Below are 19,137 nucleotides of genomic sequence, written 5' to 3' on the forward strand. Positions count from 1 at the left end.
TTCCTCTGTGGATATTTCTGTGAAAAATTCATGCCATTCAGTGCAACCTGCTAAACTCCAAAGGCAAAAACCTTCATAGAGTGACTTTGAATGATACACCAACATTCCACACAAAGATGGACTATAAGCCATCAGGAACAGTATCCCCGATAATGTCACGGCAAACCTGGTGGCTGAACTTTGTGACTTTGTCCTCACCCATAACTATTTCACATTTGGGGACAATGTATACCTTCAAATCAGCGGCACTGCTATGGGTACCCGCATGGCCCCACAGAGTCCCAATATATAGGTGGGTAAACTGAGGTATAGTGAGCTTAAGGGCCAGATTTTCAAAGGAATCTAGGAGTTTAAAGATTCAGTTTGTTAGTCTGTAAGGTGCCACAAGTCCTCCTTTTCTTTTTGTGGATACAGACTAACACGGCTGCTACTCTGAAACCAATTTAAAAGAAGTATCCCAAGTGCCATTATGAAAGTTATATAAAATAACTAGAACCAAACCAAAGCTCTCCACTCTCCTACAGACCTGAATCCCTAGCAAGCCCCTCCCTCTGCAGAAGCCCAGCTAAATGTAGGCATATAGCAGCCTGCCTCGAAGGTAACAGCAGAACTAGATGAAGAAACATTCCATGGGAAGGGGAATGTTTTGGGAAATTGAGAATGTGTAGAGGGTCTGAAAAATATCCAAACTGTGAGCCTTAAGAGGTGCATTAAAATCAGTGGGCCAGACAAAGAGACCCCAGTGATGCACAGTCTATTGTTCATTATTTAGATTTAAACTTGGAAGAATTAGATTTTTATCGGTAAATGTTGGTAAGCATCGTTTTCATTGTATGTTTGCAGTGTTGTTGTAGCTGTGTTGGTCTCAGGATATGAGAAAGACAAGGTAGGTCAGGTAATATCTTTTATTGGACCAGCTTCTGTTGGTGGAAAGGAAAAGCTTTCAAGCTTCACAGAGTTCTTTTGGGTCTGAAGAATGTCGCTAGAGTATCTAAGCTAAATACAAGGTGGGACAGATTGTTAAGCATAAGGGGTAGTAGACCACTTAAAATGACGTGAACAATTAAGAGTTAGCAAGGCAGTAGGGTGTTACAATTTGTTGTCATGAGCCATAAAACCAGTGTCTCTGTTAAGACCATGATTTTTAGTCTCCAGTAGAATTATGAATTTAAGTTCAGTTCCCGGGCTCATCTTCTGAAGGTGTTATGAAGGCTTCCTTTGAGGATGAGTACTGAGATATCAGATATGGAGTAATCTCTTTGTGAAAAGCGTTTGCCCATGGGTGATAGGATGTTTTTGTCTGTTATCATTTTTCTGTGTGGGTTCATTCAAAAGTGTAGTGATCATCTGATTTCACCTACACAGTTGTTGTTGGGATATTTGATGCACAGGATGAAGTACACTACATGCTGTGATAGCCATATGTAGGACCCATGGATCTTGAAATGTGTGTTGTGGGGAGCATTGATCATTGTAGCAGTGGAGATTTATCTTCAGGTTTTGCATCTGTTGTTCTGGCAGGGTCTGATGCCACTTTGAGTTGGTGTGTCCTGGTCTGTGGGCAGTTTGGATGATGAGCTTGGAGAGGTTGGGGGGTTGTTTGAAGGTCAGAAGGGTGTGTTTGGGAAAGATTTCCTTCAGGATGTGACCTCTCAAGTATGTGCTGTAATTGTTTGAGGATACCCCATATAGGTTCTAGTGTAGTAGGTGATGATTAGGGGTATGCTGTCGGTGGGGTTTTATTTATCTGTATTGAAGCAGGTTCTCCTGGGGTATTTGAATGGGCTGGTCCATTTCACCATACACACAAAAAGCAGTGAAGAATGTTTCCACTGATGATCATCAAAATTTACAGATTGCAAAGTATGACATGCTGCTTGAGAACTTACTGAGTTTTATTTAAGGTTATTTCCTTTGTATTCTTTGAGATTTGATGCTGACAAATTGTGTTTTAATGGTTATAAAGATTTCACTTTTTGAATCTGAATGTCAACTGTCATTAAATAATTATTTACACCCCCATAGCTTCCCGCAACTGTGAAAATTTAAAATATATAAATATCGGGGGATGGAGGACTTAAAAATAACATTGATATTATCTTTTGAAATGATAAAAAAAAAATTCTGCCCAATCTATTTATATAGCTGTAGCACCAAGAAACCCCAGCTGTGTTTGGGGTCCCATTGTGCTCAGCACCTTTTATGCATATAGTGAGAATCAGTCTTGCCCCAAAAGAGCTTACATAGATAACACACAAATGATGGGTGAGAAGAAGGACTGTTAGTCTCATTTTACAGAAAGGACATTGAGACACAAGGGAATTAAATAGCTTGCTCAGGGTCACAGAGGACATCTGTGCCAAGTGGGAAATTGAAGCAATGTCTCTTGAGCTCCAATCCACTGCTTTAATCACAAGACCATCCTTCCTCTCACAGAAAAGTCCATTGTGGGGGGGCCGACAAATAGGATGGCACAGAAGAAACTCGGAATGGCATAAACTGGGATCACAGTATGATCAGAGTGGCTGGTAGGATACACTCATTCACTTACTCTCCTCAGCAGTCTGTCCCAGCTGTGGAGCTGCCTTAGTAAGCTACAGGTACCCTCAATAGGTTGATGATGGAAACATTAGGTGAACTGCCCAAGGAATGGAATCTCCAAGAATGTAGCTGTCCTGGCATCAGCCAGAGAATCTAGAGGTGGCTCTATCCCATTGCTGAAGCCAGGATTAAGCACATTACCCTACTGCTTTTTTGTCACAGACTTATAAAAAGCTGCCTTTCATGCCCTTGGGTCATCATTTAAAAATAATGAAACAAAAATCTCCACATAGAAATATACTAGGTGGCTTCTAGGCTAGCTTTACACTGAGAACTTAATTGGGAAATGACAGTCTGTTCATGAGTTTTCAGGGAGTCTAGAGAGGTCTGTTGGCTGCAGTATGAATCTCTGGTGAACAACTTGCTGTCAATCTAGTCCTTTGATTTTTATTTCCTTTTATTTTTCTTGACACACTATGAACACTTAGATATTATAGACTTTTTGTGGGTCTCTGTGTATGATGTTTTTTTTTACCTTGAAGTGTTTTCACACATACACTTATATAAAAGAAACACATAACATTCTTTTCTTAATGTCAGCAGTGCACAAATGTGTATGCAATTGCCTGTCTGATTTGCACATGCAACTATCGCTATTGCACTTGCAAATTGGATATGCAAAAGAACCATTTGTGAAATACAGTTCCATACATGTTCTATCGTGTTCTCTCTTTTTAATTTTTCTGATATATTTCAGTTTAAAATAGAACAAGGACTGAGATATGCCCACTCCCTCAGTCTCTAGGTCAGAGAGGCTATATTAGTTTATAGTTTCCCATTATTATAGGAGGGGACATATTTGACCAAGCCAAGCTCAGGACAAGACTGGATAGGACAATGGGAGAAAGTTAACATTTGTTGCAGCTGCCTGATCCTGGAGCCACTTCAGGCTCACGCACAACTCAGAGCAGCCTTAGGGTGGCTCTAATTTATATTCAGCTGCCTATGTTCTGAATCAGTCATTTCAGCAGCCAGTGATCACTGGAGCCCAGTGATGCTAATATTTCTCCTACAGCAAGGACCAAATGAAGTGTATCATGCAGCTACTATGTTGGCTATATGCCACCCAGAAATCCCTCTATATAGGGGAGCTGTCAAAGCTGGTGAATCTGGCTATAAGATCTCTTTGTGGACTGGCACAAAGGGCTATATTGGGGCCAATGATCTGGATTACTCTGTTCAAATCTATTGAGAAGGAATGTGAATGCTTCATGAAAACTACATTTGAGCTATGTGAGTGTTTCTCAGCTAAGGGGTCACGATTTCCAGAGGGCTCATAAAAGGTCATCTGGAGTGTCGTGAGGCATTGAAAATTTTGTTACAATCTAAAACAAAGAAAAAGTTGCTCTCCCCACCTCCTGCACACTCTATCCCTTCAAGATCAAGTATTTTCAGTCAACTTCTTGAACACACATCCACATATAAATATATAGGCTTATCAGTGTTATCAATGATACATTTTTATGTTTAGGTTTATAGTAAATGTAAAGGGAGTTATGAATGTTTTTGGTTTTGAATAAGGGGGTCAGTAATCTGAAAGAGTGGAGAAATACTCAACTATTGCAAACCACTCTGGGGCAAGGTGGGGGCAGGACTTCAGTTATGGGCTAGATTGACTGAAGTTATAACATAGGACAGTGGTCTCTAGATTAGGTCATATACATCCATATTAATCTATTTCAGTTTAATAACCTGACTGTTGTGAATGATGATCTATCATCTGTTCTCTTAACACTATAAATTGTGTGCTGCAGAGTCAGTTATCAGAGTAGCCGCCATGTTAGTCTGTATCCGCAAAAAGAACAGGAGTACTTGTGGCACCTTAGAGACAAACAAATTTATTTGAGCATAAGCTTTCGTGAGCTAGAGGTCACTTTTTTTTTCAGGAGGAAAGAACATGTGAGGATTTCCTTAATTGCCTTAAGAGAGGATAGTGTAAACCCTAATGAACCTTTGGAGGTCATGCCCATTCAGTTAGGGCAAACTTATAACTTGTACATTGGACTCAGAGTTTCCACATTTAATTTTGCCATTCTATGTTGTCAGATTCTTACCTTGATGTTTCAGCCAGTTACATGCAGGCAGAAGTTTTCACTACACATTTTTTGACCTTGTCCAGTTGGCCTTTGTGATTTCAAATTCTATCTTCTGCTGTTCCCCCAGGTGTAATTTCTGGACATGAGTGCCAATGAGTGGGATCTCACGAAGGCAGACTTCCTACAGAAAGACAGGCCACTTACAATGTTATACAGGCTTTACATATAAATCACAATTACTGATATTTATCTCTAGCCAGCTAAATTATGAATGGGCCCAATGCCACTGAAACAGATGGTCTTTGAAGAAAGTCTCCAGGAAACTATATATGTTTATCAAGTGTGCTTTGATAGTGCACATCCTAGCCAGGAATCTCCAAGTGGCTATCATCCTTTGCCTACATATCCATCCTTAATTAGGGACATATGCCATTTCAGCTTGATACTAGACTGGATTAATTTTTAAAAATAATAATTAAAATAATGATGTGGATTTATAATGCAGGCTTTTAGTTGCTTTCAGATTATCGAAGGAAGAAAATATAATGAGGGCTCAGTCCCCATTTGGCCTCATGTGGGAGCCTGAAATGGGATAAAATAGAACCCTCTTGTAGCTTTCTCTACTTTTTTACACATGATAGAGGTGTACAATATTTATTATGGAAAATCCTACTGCCAGTGATAAGGAAAGCAGAGCAGCACTGTTTTGTGCCAAGGACCGGACTGCTCAGGATTGAAATGGCATATGCTTCCTTTCTCTCCGGGTAGTGGCTTGAATATGGCCCAGGATATTAATGGCCATGGAGTTTTAGTTTCCATCTGCCACTGCTCATCAGAGTAGGTGAAATGAATTGGTGATGCCAATCCATTTCATGATGGATGGTTGCAGAGATCACAGAAAACCATCATTACAGTTGCTGTCATTCTTGGTAATCATAGATGCTTGACAACGAACTGAATGGGCTATGGAGGCTGGAGCAGGATTCAGGGACAGCAGTATGGTCAGGCTTGCTCTCCTGCTGCTCTCCTGTGTGGAATGAAAGCCTTTAAAAATAAATTGAAAAAAATCTTTCAATCTTGTGTGATGAGACAGCTTGGGGCCCAGCATTCTGCCTTTGGAGTTGGCTGGTCTGGAAATCAGTCTTGCTCCAGAGGTTTTATTCTTAATGTTGGTTTATTTACAATATTTACAGGGTTTCTTTAAACAAACAAAAAATAGATTTCCTAGCTTCCATTGCCTCTTCTCATGCTGGCTACCAGTCGCCAGCCCCACTTTACATCCCACTCTGGGCCCAGCTACACTGGGAACTGAGGCCCCTCTTCTCAAACAGAAGTAACCACAAGATTTCACTTATAGAGAGAAAACAGCTGTTTACCTAGGAGCGGCCTTTTCCCTATGCTGCACACAACACATCTGCAGCTAATTTCTCCTCTCTCCTCTCTCCTACTTGAAGAGCTTTATAAAGGTCACAGGAGGCTGCCCTTAACTGGACTCCAGTGTCCATAATTAACCTGAGGTGACCTCTTTTCACTTTGTAGGAAAAAGGGCTTGTAAGCATTCTATGATTGAAATACCTTCCTTTAACCACTTTTCAGAACTGTCACACCAGACTTTATCACACTCTCTACACTAAATTGACTACTAAAATTAACTTTATGGCCACTTTAAAAGACTTCTTAACCACATAATGGTGAAGTGATTCCAATTTGTATTTGTGATGATTATTTCAGATTATTGTATCTGTGATGATCATTTATGATTATTATTTATTAATTATGATATATTGCAATATATACACACGTTATGGCCACAGAAGTAGTTTTTCACATGATGCATGCACAGTTGCACATCCATCTTGTAGGAGCACTTACAGCGGCAGACATATATTGGACAATTGTGAACACAAATAACTAATTAGGCATATTAGTGGCCACAATTAGCTAATTTGCATGTGCTGTGAGGTGTGCAATTATATGCGTATCTTTTTGAAAATCTAGCCTCAAGAATGTGCCATATTTTTCAAAAATATAGGACAGAACTAAAATCAGATTTTTGCAGGACAGCAGTATGCACTCACATCCTTACCCTAGCACACAAACCCAATAACTATGCTAATGACGGACATCTCTGGGAAAGCGTGTAAATGGGTAAGGATCCTTGCTTCCTGCCCGTTGCAGCAGAGTGGCAGAAGAGCTATGCTGCAATTACAGCCTCAGGGATGCAGTTACCCCAGTGGCTGTTGCACCTCTTGGTGGGGCAATACCTTGCCTCACTCCCAAATTCACCCTTCGTGATGGCATGGATAGGAGCCACCATAATCTGGCATGACCTCATCAACCTGATTGGCCACTACACTTGCACCTATTCTTTGTTGCCTTATAAATAAGAGCAGGATTTGTCCTTCAGTGTAGGTGTTCCAGATCCTTGAGTTTATTACAGTGTAGATTTTCAGCCAAGTCAAGAGGAAATCCAATTAGGAAAGTAATAGTATTTTATTAAAACATTCAATAATAAAGGAACACACTTTATACATAGTCAGCATGTATAATTCTCTTCACAGGGAAAATCCAGGAACCCTAACTTGATATTAATACTGGAGAGAAAATAAATCTGCAATGATATCAAATTATTTAACATCTAGATCACAACAACGTTTTGCAGGTAGCGAAGTTATTGTGGAGTGAATGGTGCCAAGGTAGCTTTAAAACAGCTTTCATTAATCCTCTAAAATTGGTGGTTGTGGCTGAATTGGTATTTTATCTCCCAAATGGCTGATAAATTTTTTTAAAAAGGCAAGAAACTCAGAAAGAATGAAGGGATGAAGGGATTCCATTAAAACCTCTTCCTCTTCTCCAGCCATCTATTATAACCCCCAATTTGGGGTTATAATATTTGGCTCACTTACCTCTCCAATGTTTTCAGTTTGTGCGTTTTTTAATGTTTAGATTCCAGTTGGGACTGGAGGTAGAAGTGCTGCCAATACACTTAGGGAATGGTCAGACCAATCTAGCTGAGAGCAGGAATTATAGTAATAGAAAATCATCTACGAGAGCCTGGTCCCATGAGATTTCCAACCTGTTTATACAGTTCCAAGATTGCATGATAGTTCACATAATGGAAAATTTGGTAGCACACTCATCAGTCTGATAAAAACATTATCCAATCTTTTGTTTGTCTCTTACATACTTTCTTGGAAAGTTTCCCTCCTGAACCTCTCTCCCTGTGTTCTCCAGGAGCTGATCCAAACTGAATGCGGACTTTGAAACTTGGGGGTTTGCCCAGTTGCTGCTGAACCAGCACATAATGAGATGGAGAATGGCAGCAGCAGTAAGATGTCACATCACTATAATAACAATTTCAAGGGTAGTTCAGTTTGCACTGCAATGGTATCACCCCTGCTAGAATTCTGGCACTGAGATAATTTGTTGTGATGAGCATTATCAGTCTTTAATTCACAGGTGAAAAGAACGTAAACAACAACAAAAACACTAAGCCTGCTAATTCTTTTCCTTTCTTCATCCTAAAGGCACCTGGCTCCTATTCACTTCAACCCAAGAGACCTATAGATATGTCTCATTTCCATAATGATACCTTTAGGAATGAGCAACTTCAAATCCTTCTTCACCTTGAGGTCTTTAATACTTACCCAAGACAGCCTTTATCTGATGGATAAATTACCATTATGTCAGTATTTACTGCTTGGTAAAAAACTGTAGACAGGAGGTTTTATGTTCCAAACTGCTGATTCCAATCTCTTATTATCATCATTTAGTGATCATAAAGGTAATAGGTCTGATAGATCTGAGCATTCAGCAGAAGCATTTTGTATTTTAAGAATTCAAATCCTGTATTGTCTGTTAACATGGTACATACCCTGGGCCAAGTTCAGCTGAAAGTCAGTGGGAATGAATCAGACTTACACTAGTGTAAACCAGGGCAGAAAGCAGCCTACTATATTTTTTATCTAGTTACTGCTTGTTCTGCAATTTAAATTTTTTTTTTCAAAAAAAGTAATTAAATACACTTTTTGAAAAACCTGCTTTGTGCTGTTGCAGACGAACATCAATACTTTGCCCGCATTCAGGCTGTGAACATTGCCAGGAAACTGAGTAATGATGGGACATATCTTGAAAAGAAAAAAGTAAAGCTCCCATATTGAATTAAGTTAAAATAATTTGCGTGAAGCTGGCAGAACATCATATGTCCAATATGAGGGCACTAATTTATGCATCTATTTAGCAAAGCACTTAACTCTAAGCAAGTGAGTAGTCCAGTTGAAGCCAATGAAACTTGCTTCAAGTGACTCACAAACTTAAGTGCTTTGCTGAATCAGGGTCACAGTTCTGCAAGATGTGCTACATGGTGAGGGCAAGATTGTGCCCAGCCATGGTGTGAGAGTTCTTAGGAAGACAAAGGGCCCAAGTGTCCCACTCACCACTTGCACCCCGCCTACAACTGGACCACAGTCAGTGACCTTGTACCCTGATCCATTTGTGCTACCTTCTCAAAGTAGGGCACAGAGGGGAAGGGACATGGCTCCTCTCCCCCTTTGTACTGGCCAGTGGAAGTGACAGCACATGGGAGAGGAGAGGCGGCTGGTTCCTTTGGAAAGAGTGCAACAAATGCTGTGTTCTCTTTGCACCCATAATATTAAGAGACGCTATGCCAGATCTGGCTTCTGGGCCCAGAAAGCAAAAATTGGGCCCAACTTGTTCCACTTCAACACTACATTGATAATAATGCGCTGTGGCACAAACAAATAATGCGCTATGGCACAAACCAAGCTTTCTGAGGTGGAGGGTGGGGGTTTGGCAACCAGCAGGGGTCAGGGACAGCCCTATATGGTCTTCCTTTGAGATTATGTTATGGTCTAATTTCTACGAAACAGGTTATTGAATAACTTCACTAGTCTCTCTCAGGTTTATATGGCGAATAGAAAATTTGACAAATTCAGTAGCTCTTGCAAATATTAATGAGATACTGTCTTTCAAACTCCCAGTTTGAAAAATGTAGCCCAAATGTGATGGAAAGTTGCTACCGTCTGATGTTCTCACATGAAAGGAGTTTGGTGTCCTCCTTTCAGTTCACAGTGGGTGAGTTTCCAAAACATAAAATACACCAGCTCATTTAGCAGTTTCATTGGTAATTTCAGCAGCAAGGCCTGTTACTGAATGAGCCTAAGGAATGAACTATCCTTCGGATGACCCCTAATGCACAACAGTGTGACACTGGGAGGATGCTTGTACTATCTCTGCTCACGGCTTCAGTTTGGGGGTAGGAGAGAGATTCAGCCCAAGAGTTTCATGAGCACTAATGTCCCAAGCCAGCACTTCAGCACAGACTTACTCTTGAGACTATGAGTATTCCCATTGTCTTCTCTGGGACTACTCACACGTTTAAAGTGACACTTGTGCTTATGTAACTTGCAAGACTGGGGCTTAGCTTCCCACAACCTGCTGTAAGAGACTTATTTAAATTTCTAGTTTGAGAGTGTGTGCTAATGCATTACACAGGTGCTCAGTGCAACAGGTGGCTGCTTTGTGTTTTGTAAGTTGGAAGAAATAAAATAAACACTTGTATTTTATGAATAAAATATAACATTGGCTTCAAGGAGACCCTAAGCATATCAGGAATCTATGCTAATGTTGCAGTTCATTCTCGGATGTTTGATACAAAGGAGTAAACAGTATATGCAGCATATTGGGGGAGGGGAGTTAACATTGACAAGCTGCCACAGAGCACAATACACACAGTACTTGAATATCGCCATGTTTCAAAACCCCATAGCCAAAATTGAGATCTCTCATTAAGAAAAGCCAGCTCTGTATTTTCAGTCCCTTAACAGTCAACTTCTTCTCTTCTCATCAGTGTTATGGTTTGTGATCTAGTTCCAAAATCTCTAGCTGGGAAAATACAAAATCATCTTTCAAAGTTAATACTCGATTTTCACCTCTGTATTTTATTTTGCGGTTTTCATTTTTACCTGTAGTATAATTTTTTTCCCCTCTCCTCTGAGAAATTTTGCTTGGAAAGAAATCTGGAACTTCACAGCCTTTATTCCTGTGTCCCTGACTGTCCTAATCCTTATAATACATAAATGAAAAATCTTTGCAGTTATTGAACTGTTTCCACTTCATCTTTGAACCATTCTGGTGGCCGTGAAATACACTGCAGTATTGATATTCAATAATAGTAGTATAAAGGTAGTAAAACAGTTACTGCCCAAAAAACTCACGGAAACAAAGCATAAAAAAATAAATTAGACATGGCAGGAGAAGGAACGGTTTATGGGAAATTATTTTTCTGAGGCACATGACTATCTCCAGGTGATCAGTAGAGCACAGTGTTTTGCAGTGAGGAATTCTGAGGTCGCTGGGGAAAACTAAATAAAACAAGCAAAATTAGTATTGATTTCTAAGACAAAGAAAAAGTTCAGCTACTGAAAAGTTTCAAAATACTTTAAATACTGTTTCTATGGGAATTGAGAACCACTTTTTTGTTAGAGCATCCATATTCCGCTCTTGCTTTTTGTGTTGTCTGATTCAGCTTCAGGTTTGTAAAACAAATCCATTGGGTGTGATGCCTTTCTTTGTAATGTTCTTAGTGTACATTTCTTCATTCTTATTATTGTTTGTATTATGGTAGACCCATCTGAGATTTGAGACCCTCTTGTGCTAGGAACTCTACAAATACATACCCAAAATAAATGCCTGTCCTAATCAGTTTAAAATCTAGCAATAAGACAAGACAGACAAAGAATAGGATGAAAAATAGACTCAAAGAAGAGAAGCAGGGCTGCAAACCCTCCCGGATTGGCTGGGAGTCTCCCAGAATCGGAATCAATATTCTGGTGGCTACTGAAACCAATCTGGGAGATTTTAATATGGCACTAAAAGTCTGGTCGGTGCTGCAGTGGAGCTAAGACAGGCTCCCTACATGCCATGGCTCTGCATGGCTCCTGGAAGCGACTGGCATATCCTGCTCCCAGGCGCAGGGGTGACCAGGGGGTCTCTGCATGCTGCCCATGCTCCAAGTGCCAACTCTGCAATTCCCATTGGCTGGAAAACGTGGCCAATGGGAGCTGTGGGGGTGGTGCCTGCAGGCAGAGGCAGTGCACAGAGTCGTCTGGCTGCCCCTGAGTTTAGGAGCCAGACATGCTGGTCACTTCCGGAAGCCACACCCCTCTTCTCCCACATGCCAACCCCTTGCCCCAGTCCTGAACACCCCCCCACAACCAAACTCCCTCCCAGAGCCCGCATCCCTTCTTGCACCCCAACCCCCTACCTCAGGCTCATACTGGGTGTTTGGGTTTCTGCGATTAGACAGATGGCAACCCTAAAGCGAAGTGATTTGCCCAATGCCACACCGTAGGTCAGTGCTGGAATAGAACTGAGGTTTCCCAGCATTCCAGGCCCTATCACTAGGCCACACTGCCTCATTTGTTCCTGTAATTCTGCCTTTTCCCAGAGACACCAGAATTGATTAACTACAAACACTCTGGTTATAGAACTAATCCAAGCTATTTAAGATTCTAGTGGAATCTTCTCCTCCCAAAGGCATTTTCAATGCACATGAACACAACAAAGGCCTCAGTAGACGTGTGCCAGCTGTGAAATGCCCTCTGCCTAGTGTTGCTCAGAGTGGTAAGAGAATTGACACTTTTACAGATAACCTTATTTTAGAAATAGAGAAGATTAATTTTATAACTCCATGCTGCATAGCTCATCTTTTATGCAAAGCAAAGTACCTAAAGCCAAAGTAGTACTCAGTTCTATATCAGGTCATACCTACAGAGACTGAGAAGAGATGGCATGGGAAGTGCCCCTGAATACCTTGAAAAAATGACTGTTAGCTACAATTCTCTGAGGTCTGACAGATGCCATGTTTGGAAGTCATTCCTAAAAGCACTAACTTCCATCCATATTTATTTGCAGTGGTAACACAAAACAAGGTGGAGCACACCATTTTGAAGGTTTCTATTATTAATTTTGGGGATCCCATGTATTCCCACATTCAGTGGTATCCACAATGAACCAAACATCTTTGACACATCTCTAGCCACCTTGCAATTTTTAAAAAATGCTTTCTAAAAATATTTCACCATCTTACAAAGCAGGGAAAGTCTTGTTGTTGGGACTCAGGAGTAGAAAAGGGCTAATGTTTTAAGCTGAAATTTTTTCCAGTAAAATTGCAGATTTGGTAACACCAGAATATTTTGTGAATTTGTGTCATTGTTCAATTAAAAAAAGTTTTAAAGAATTTTCAAAAATTGTAAATGTTTCCATTAGACATTTTCAAAATAAAATGTTTCAATTTTTTTATTCAAATGAATTTTTGATACAAAATTTTCTTTAATTTTAATTTTAAAAAAATGTTTTAAAATGCTTAAAAATCAAACAAAACTTTCAATCTGGGTCAAACACTCTTTTGACTGAAAATGAATTTTTTTCAAATTTTTGAGTCACCAACATTTTCTAGGAAATTTGTTTTCAGTTCAATCCAGGGTGATTTTTTAAATATATTTTTCAGCATTATCAGTGAACTGAAAAATCCATTATTTACACTGCTCTGCTCAGGAGATCTGGGGTTCAACTCCTTACATACCCAGTTACCTGCGCGCCTTGCCTACCCACACCCAGTCTCTACTCATCAGGCTTCTCATCTCAGTCCCAGTCTCCTTGCCAGGCAAGTCTTAGTCTTCTCATTCAGGCTCACTTCTGAGTTTCAATCTCTCCCCTCATCCCCCACTCTCTATCCCTCCCCACACTCAGTCCAAGTCTACTTGGCCAGTCAGGCCCAGTTTTCCCCCTACCATCCCAACTCCTTGCCCCCAGTCTCCTTGCCCAGCCAGTCCCAGTTGACCTCTCCTGGCTCCTCATCTGATCTGTCTCTCCCCAGCCCCTGCCACTGGCTCCCAGCCCCAGTCTCCAGCCCAGGTTTATAATCTAATCCCAGTCTCACTCCAACCCCTTCTCCATATCCTTGTCCAGTCTCTTTCCCAACCAGTCCCAGTTTCCACGCAACATTCCAGCTTCTAGTCAGCTGTTTCCTTTTACCAACATTCCTTCCCCCACTAGTTCCTAATCCCAGACGACTTGTCTAGCCATTTCTAGATCTCTTTTCATTCAAATCCAACAATTGCTTCCTTTACACTACCTGGGCACCAGCATGGGGATCACGAGAGCACAGGAGAGATTCGATTTTAGCTCTTAGTTCTGGCACTTGACAGCCCCCCACACCAAACCACCTTAGATGAACAATTATAGGGAAAATCTGGCTTTGGGCGGGAGCATGCTCATTTGCTCTGTGTGGATCATGCATGGACAGTCCAATCACATGTAGGAGCTGTGAGGTGATGGAGCCTGCTCAGCAAAGACAGAATCTTTGGGGAATTTAATTGCTCAGGTCTGAGAAGCCTCTACTGAGCAGGTGCGAACTGTAATTATTCAAAGTCTTATAACTTGGGAAAATGTGGGCAGATTTTTACAGGGATGGCAAAAGGCACATCTCTGACACCAAGACCAATCCCTACCAATTTTCAGATCCCTACTTCAAATCATGGAGGCGCTAGAGATTTTCAAAGAAAATTTCATCAGACTCTTTTAGCATGGGCAAAACAACCATTTTCCCCCATTAGGTTCATTCTCAGTTACCGCTTAACAATTTTGTTTGAATTTTCCAGAATAATTCAGGCTGAAGCAGGCATCTGGCATGGAAAATTTCAGCACAAACATAAACATCTGCCAAGTACTATGTAGTGGAAAACAGGGTATGTCTGCACTGTGACGGTGTGATTGTTGCATGGGTAGGCATACCTGTGTTAGCTTTACTCTAGTTAGTGTAGGCAACAGTAGCAGTAAAGATGTGGCAGCAGAGGGACAAATCAGCAACCTGCGCACGCACTAAGGGTCCCCGGTGGGTTTGTACTGGGGCAACTAACCCATGCTAAAGCCCCTACCACCATGTCTTCGCTACTATCATTACACATCGTAGCTAGATTGCAAGCAGTGTTACCAGAAAGCATACCACTGAGAAGTCCTCACTCCTGGCTTTGTCTGCAAACCACTGGCCCACAATCCATGCTGTTGAACTCTTACTAGTTTCTATTTCCACAGTGCAACAGGTTTCCCTTCCCCATTAGCGGGGTTGCAGATGGGTGTGGGTTGAGAGAGAGGCTACAGGAAAGGGAATAGAAACAAAGTATTTTTGTGGTGGGTGGTGCAGCCTATCACCAGTTGTAGTGGGGGCAGGCACTGAGGATTCTGGCTTCATCAAAGTTTTTTGGATATTTTAAACCACTTAATCTCCACTCACTCCTTTGGATACCCCTGATGCTACAGTAGTTAACTGATGTAAAATCAAATCATGCCATAATGCTACCCTGATGTTAAGGCAAATGCATCCTGCAAGGGAATACTGTGGTGTTTGAAGTTTTAGCCTCAATAGAAATAATAATTTATTGAAAATACTGATACAAAGAGAGGGATGTAGGAACAAAACCAAGCCATACTGCTATTGAGCCAGATCCTCAGCTTGAGTAAATCAAGCTAAGTCAATAGACACCAGCTGAGATTCTTTTCATTGTTCATTGTTTTGTGGCGATAATAGAGATGTATTTGTCAGGCTAAAAATGGACACGTTCTCTGTACTTTTCTCAATATATGTACACAATTTAATATAAACTTTTGCAACTAGTCATACATTTCAATGCAAAGAGAACACAGTGTTATAAAAGCCAATATGTTGTAATTTCTTGCTAATGCTCCACATTCACTCATGCATGTAACCCAGTCTACAGGTTTAAAGGAAGTGAGGATTTTGTGAGTATTTTTAATCTGACAGTTTTCACTAGCAGTAGATTAACTTAAAAAGAATAAGAACATATTATTTTTTATATTCTCATTAGCCCCGATTCAGCCGAGTGCTTAGCATGTCTTTGAAACTGTGATCAAAAACCCGCTGGAGCCAATAGAAAACTTGAAATGTATTTGCATAAAATATTAACTAAACTCTTTGAATAGTGAATCAATTCATAAAAGTGGTCATCTGCTTGCAGACAATTTGCAAGCAGGAAACAAGTGCTAAACATGCTGAATAAATTGTTCCTTGCAAATTAATCATGTGATTTCCTGTGGCATTTAACTCATGTTATGTGGTCTTACTTTCACTAATCTCAGAGAAGTGTTGTTCACCTCTCTTTCATTCTGAGGCAAGGCATGCTTTGCCCATGGAGAACTCACAACACAGAAGGTTGGTTGAGAAAGTATTGCATATCTCTGAATCTGCTGTCTGGAGGCCAGCAGTTCAGCAATCACTTGATAACACCATCTTAGTTGTTACCATTCTTAGAAACACTACAGTACCGAGAATTTTACTTCCAGGACTGTGCTCATTGTCTAGAAGGAGTCACAAACTTAGATCTGTTAAAGAAGAGCACCTACTATTTTCCCCTGCATCTTGCCCCCCAGCATCCTCTGAACACTAGTTCATCAGTCTCAAAGAAACATAGCCCCTTTGGGGGAATACTACTGGCTGCTACTAATGGACTTCTATTATTTTCTTCTGAAATAAGGACACTATTGTATATTTTGTGTCAGAGAATTAATGTTATTATTAGTTGAAAGCCTTGATTTGCAGATGTCCTATACCACATAAAAGACTTATGCCAGCTCTTTGGCAGAATAATTGGGGAGGATATTATATCCCTTCCCTTTTAGTGTAGATAGATATAATCGTATATAATTACACCTTCGTGGGTATAAAGAAATTGCCGCTGCAGGGTTAAAGAGAGGTGTGCGCTCTTTGTGTATACTTCATTTCTAGATTACAGGTAGTTATTTGATTCATAAATCTTGAGCCAGTGTGTATGCTGATAACCTGCCCCACTCTGTCCCTTAGCTAGGCCTCTAGAGAGAGCTAGATATGCATGCAAAGAAGGTCTACAGAAAACCTGCTGCTAATAAATAGGAATCATATGGATTGAAAATTCCATTTTATAATGGATGTTTCTTTCCCTTCTCACTCTCTGTCACCATCAATTTATTTGCTCCACACCTCTGACTTTCAACTCTCTTATCTTTAGTTTTGCTTTCTCTTTTCTAACTGAATGACTGAAAGAACATAGGCGCTCAGATCATAAATTTCCTCTTGGCTAAGCAGATGGGGTGAAAGAAACAGGCGAGTTCAAAAACCTAGCTCATAAAAAATGCCTTTGCCCTTCCTCTAAGAAATCAAATTAAAGAATTTGTCACAGAGGAATGGGGATGGTTCAGTTGGTTAATGCACTGAACTATCACATGGGAGAGTTGGGTTCAGAAGCGGTTTTAGGGCTAGGAGGGAAATTGAATCTGGTACATTTATCATCATTCAGGATGGACCAAGGCACAAAACCTCAACATGCTTTTGCTTGATTTGACAATGTGTGGTCAAGAGACTCCCTGAAATGAACTATTAGTGGGCAGTGCAGATCAGAACTGGGGTGCATAATGGGCAAAAATGCACAGTGATTGACCACACTGAGCATTCATGCAGCCAGAGCTATTAGTCCATCACTTCCATGATCACTACATCCACTCATTTAAACAATGGAAGTTAGTGCCAATTACATTTTAAATCTATAAATGCGATTATTATAAACTGTGATCTAAGACTAAAGAACAGAGGACTTAGCAGAAACAAATACAGTGGAAAATTTAGTCTGATATTCTGGCAAGGTATACTCTGTCAAAAAGCAGAGTTACAAACAGCTGTCTTAAAAAAAACCCGTTCTGCTATATTTTACAGCTAAATCCTCTGCCATGACAAACCATAGAAAAAGGTAGTGGCATGATCCCCTCCTCTGTGCTGCGGGGCTTCTGGCAAAATTGTACCAAACTCTTTGAGGAAACATGAAGGCTACACTAATTCCCTTATAAATCCATTAAGTTTAGAGGGGAGAGCACAGAAATGCATGAATCTGGTACCAGATAGTAGGAGAGCGTTGGTCTTATAGAAAGGGGGAAAGTCCTCTGTCTCATGTCAAGTCCATATTGCACAAAATAAATGCATGGAACAAGCCTCCATCAATTTTAACTTGTGCACATCCCCAGGCAACAGAGAGTTTCCTCAACAGGGAACACTAGGTAATAGATGCAGGGGACACTAGGCAATAGAAAACAAGGGCTCATTAGACAATGTACCATCACCATGCCATGTAGTTGCATATTATGCAACTGTGATTCCCTTTTCCTATCCAGCTGGAAGCCATGCTGAACTGGCTTATGCTATACCAGCCTGCTAACTATTGCTAATAGCACTGAACCTTTCCGGCACTCACGGGAGTGTAACTTCTACCCTATTCACACAGTTCTATGACCACCTTTTCCTTTTGTAGGGAGGCAGTGGGGCTCTAGGTAAGCAGCATTGCCATAATTATACTTGCATGGGTAATAGACCAATGAATACATGCAATTACCATAATTAGCTACATAGTTTACTAATTAGGGCCTTAATTCAGCAAGGTACCTAAACACATCTGACTTAAGCATATGATTAGCTCTTTGAAGTTGGTGAGACTACTCACATGTTCAAAGTTAGACATGTGCTTACATACCTTCTGAATCAGTGCCTAGGTGCATAAATCCAGTCTTAAATTAATATAAAACCTGTTCCAGGATCATCCCCGATGATGTGCGTTTCCCATATGGTGCTAAAAATCTCTAGATTGACGGCTATTGAATACCAGTATTTGTAAGTCATGTTTAAGGTTAACAGTAACATAACAATGATTCAAAAATATGTTCACATTCTTCCTTTCTTAATCAATAACTAAACCAATTGACAATAAAAGTCAAATAGGAAATTATGAAAGCAGAAAAGCTAAAATTGCTCAGTAATGCAGACCTCAAAAGTCCGTAAGAGACTGATTTCATTACTAGTTATTTCCCCAGGTTTGCACCTCTTTCTATTGCCTATGATTGATGTGGCAAATTTTATTTTCACATTTAATAGATTTCAAGCTGTAAAACATTTCTGAATCAAAATGAATTGAGAGATGCTTTTTATAAGGTTTGCCTCCTAATAATCTTTTGTAATGCTTTCCCATGTTAGCAATGAGGCTGTCTTTTCAAGAAACAGTTACAAAAGCTGCACCCTTGTGACAGTTTTATAGTGTAGTAATTTCACTTTGTCTATAACCTTGAAGAAGATGCAATCAGGGTTACTACTGTAACATTTGAATGCAGTGTTTTTTCCCCACTATTATGTCTATAAATCTAAACATTGGGATGATTTTTATTTTTCACTGCATAGTTGCTAAAGAGATGGAATCATTTCCCATAAAGTAATTTATTTCATTTGGAGTCTTTTTGTTTCCAGCCTTTCTTTGGTTGTGTTTCATAATGACGTTATTCTTATGAGAACTTACAAATACAGAAAATGTCACAGTATGAATATATCTCCATCCAATCTCTGTCATTTGTTGGGGAAATGATACCAACTCTAGGGATACTCCGGAGAGCA

Source organism: Eretmochelys imbricata, chromosome 13 (genome assembly GCF_965152235.1).
Source record: "Eretmochelys imbricata isolate rEreImb1 chromosome 13, rEreImb1.hap1, whole genome shotgun sequence".
In the NCBI taxonomy this organism is placed as follows: domain Eukaryota; kingdom Metazoa; phylum Chordata; order Testudines; family Cheloniidae; genus Eretmochelys; species Eretmochelys imbricata.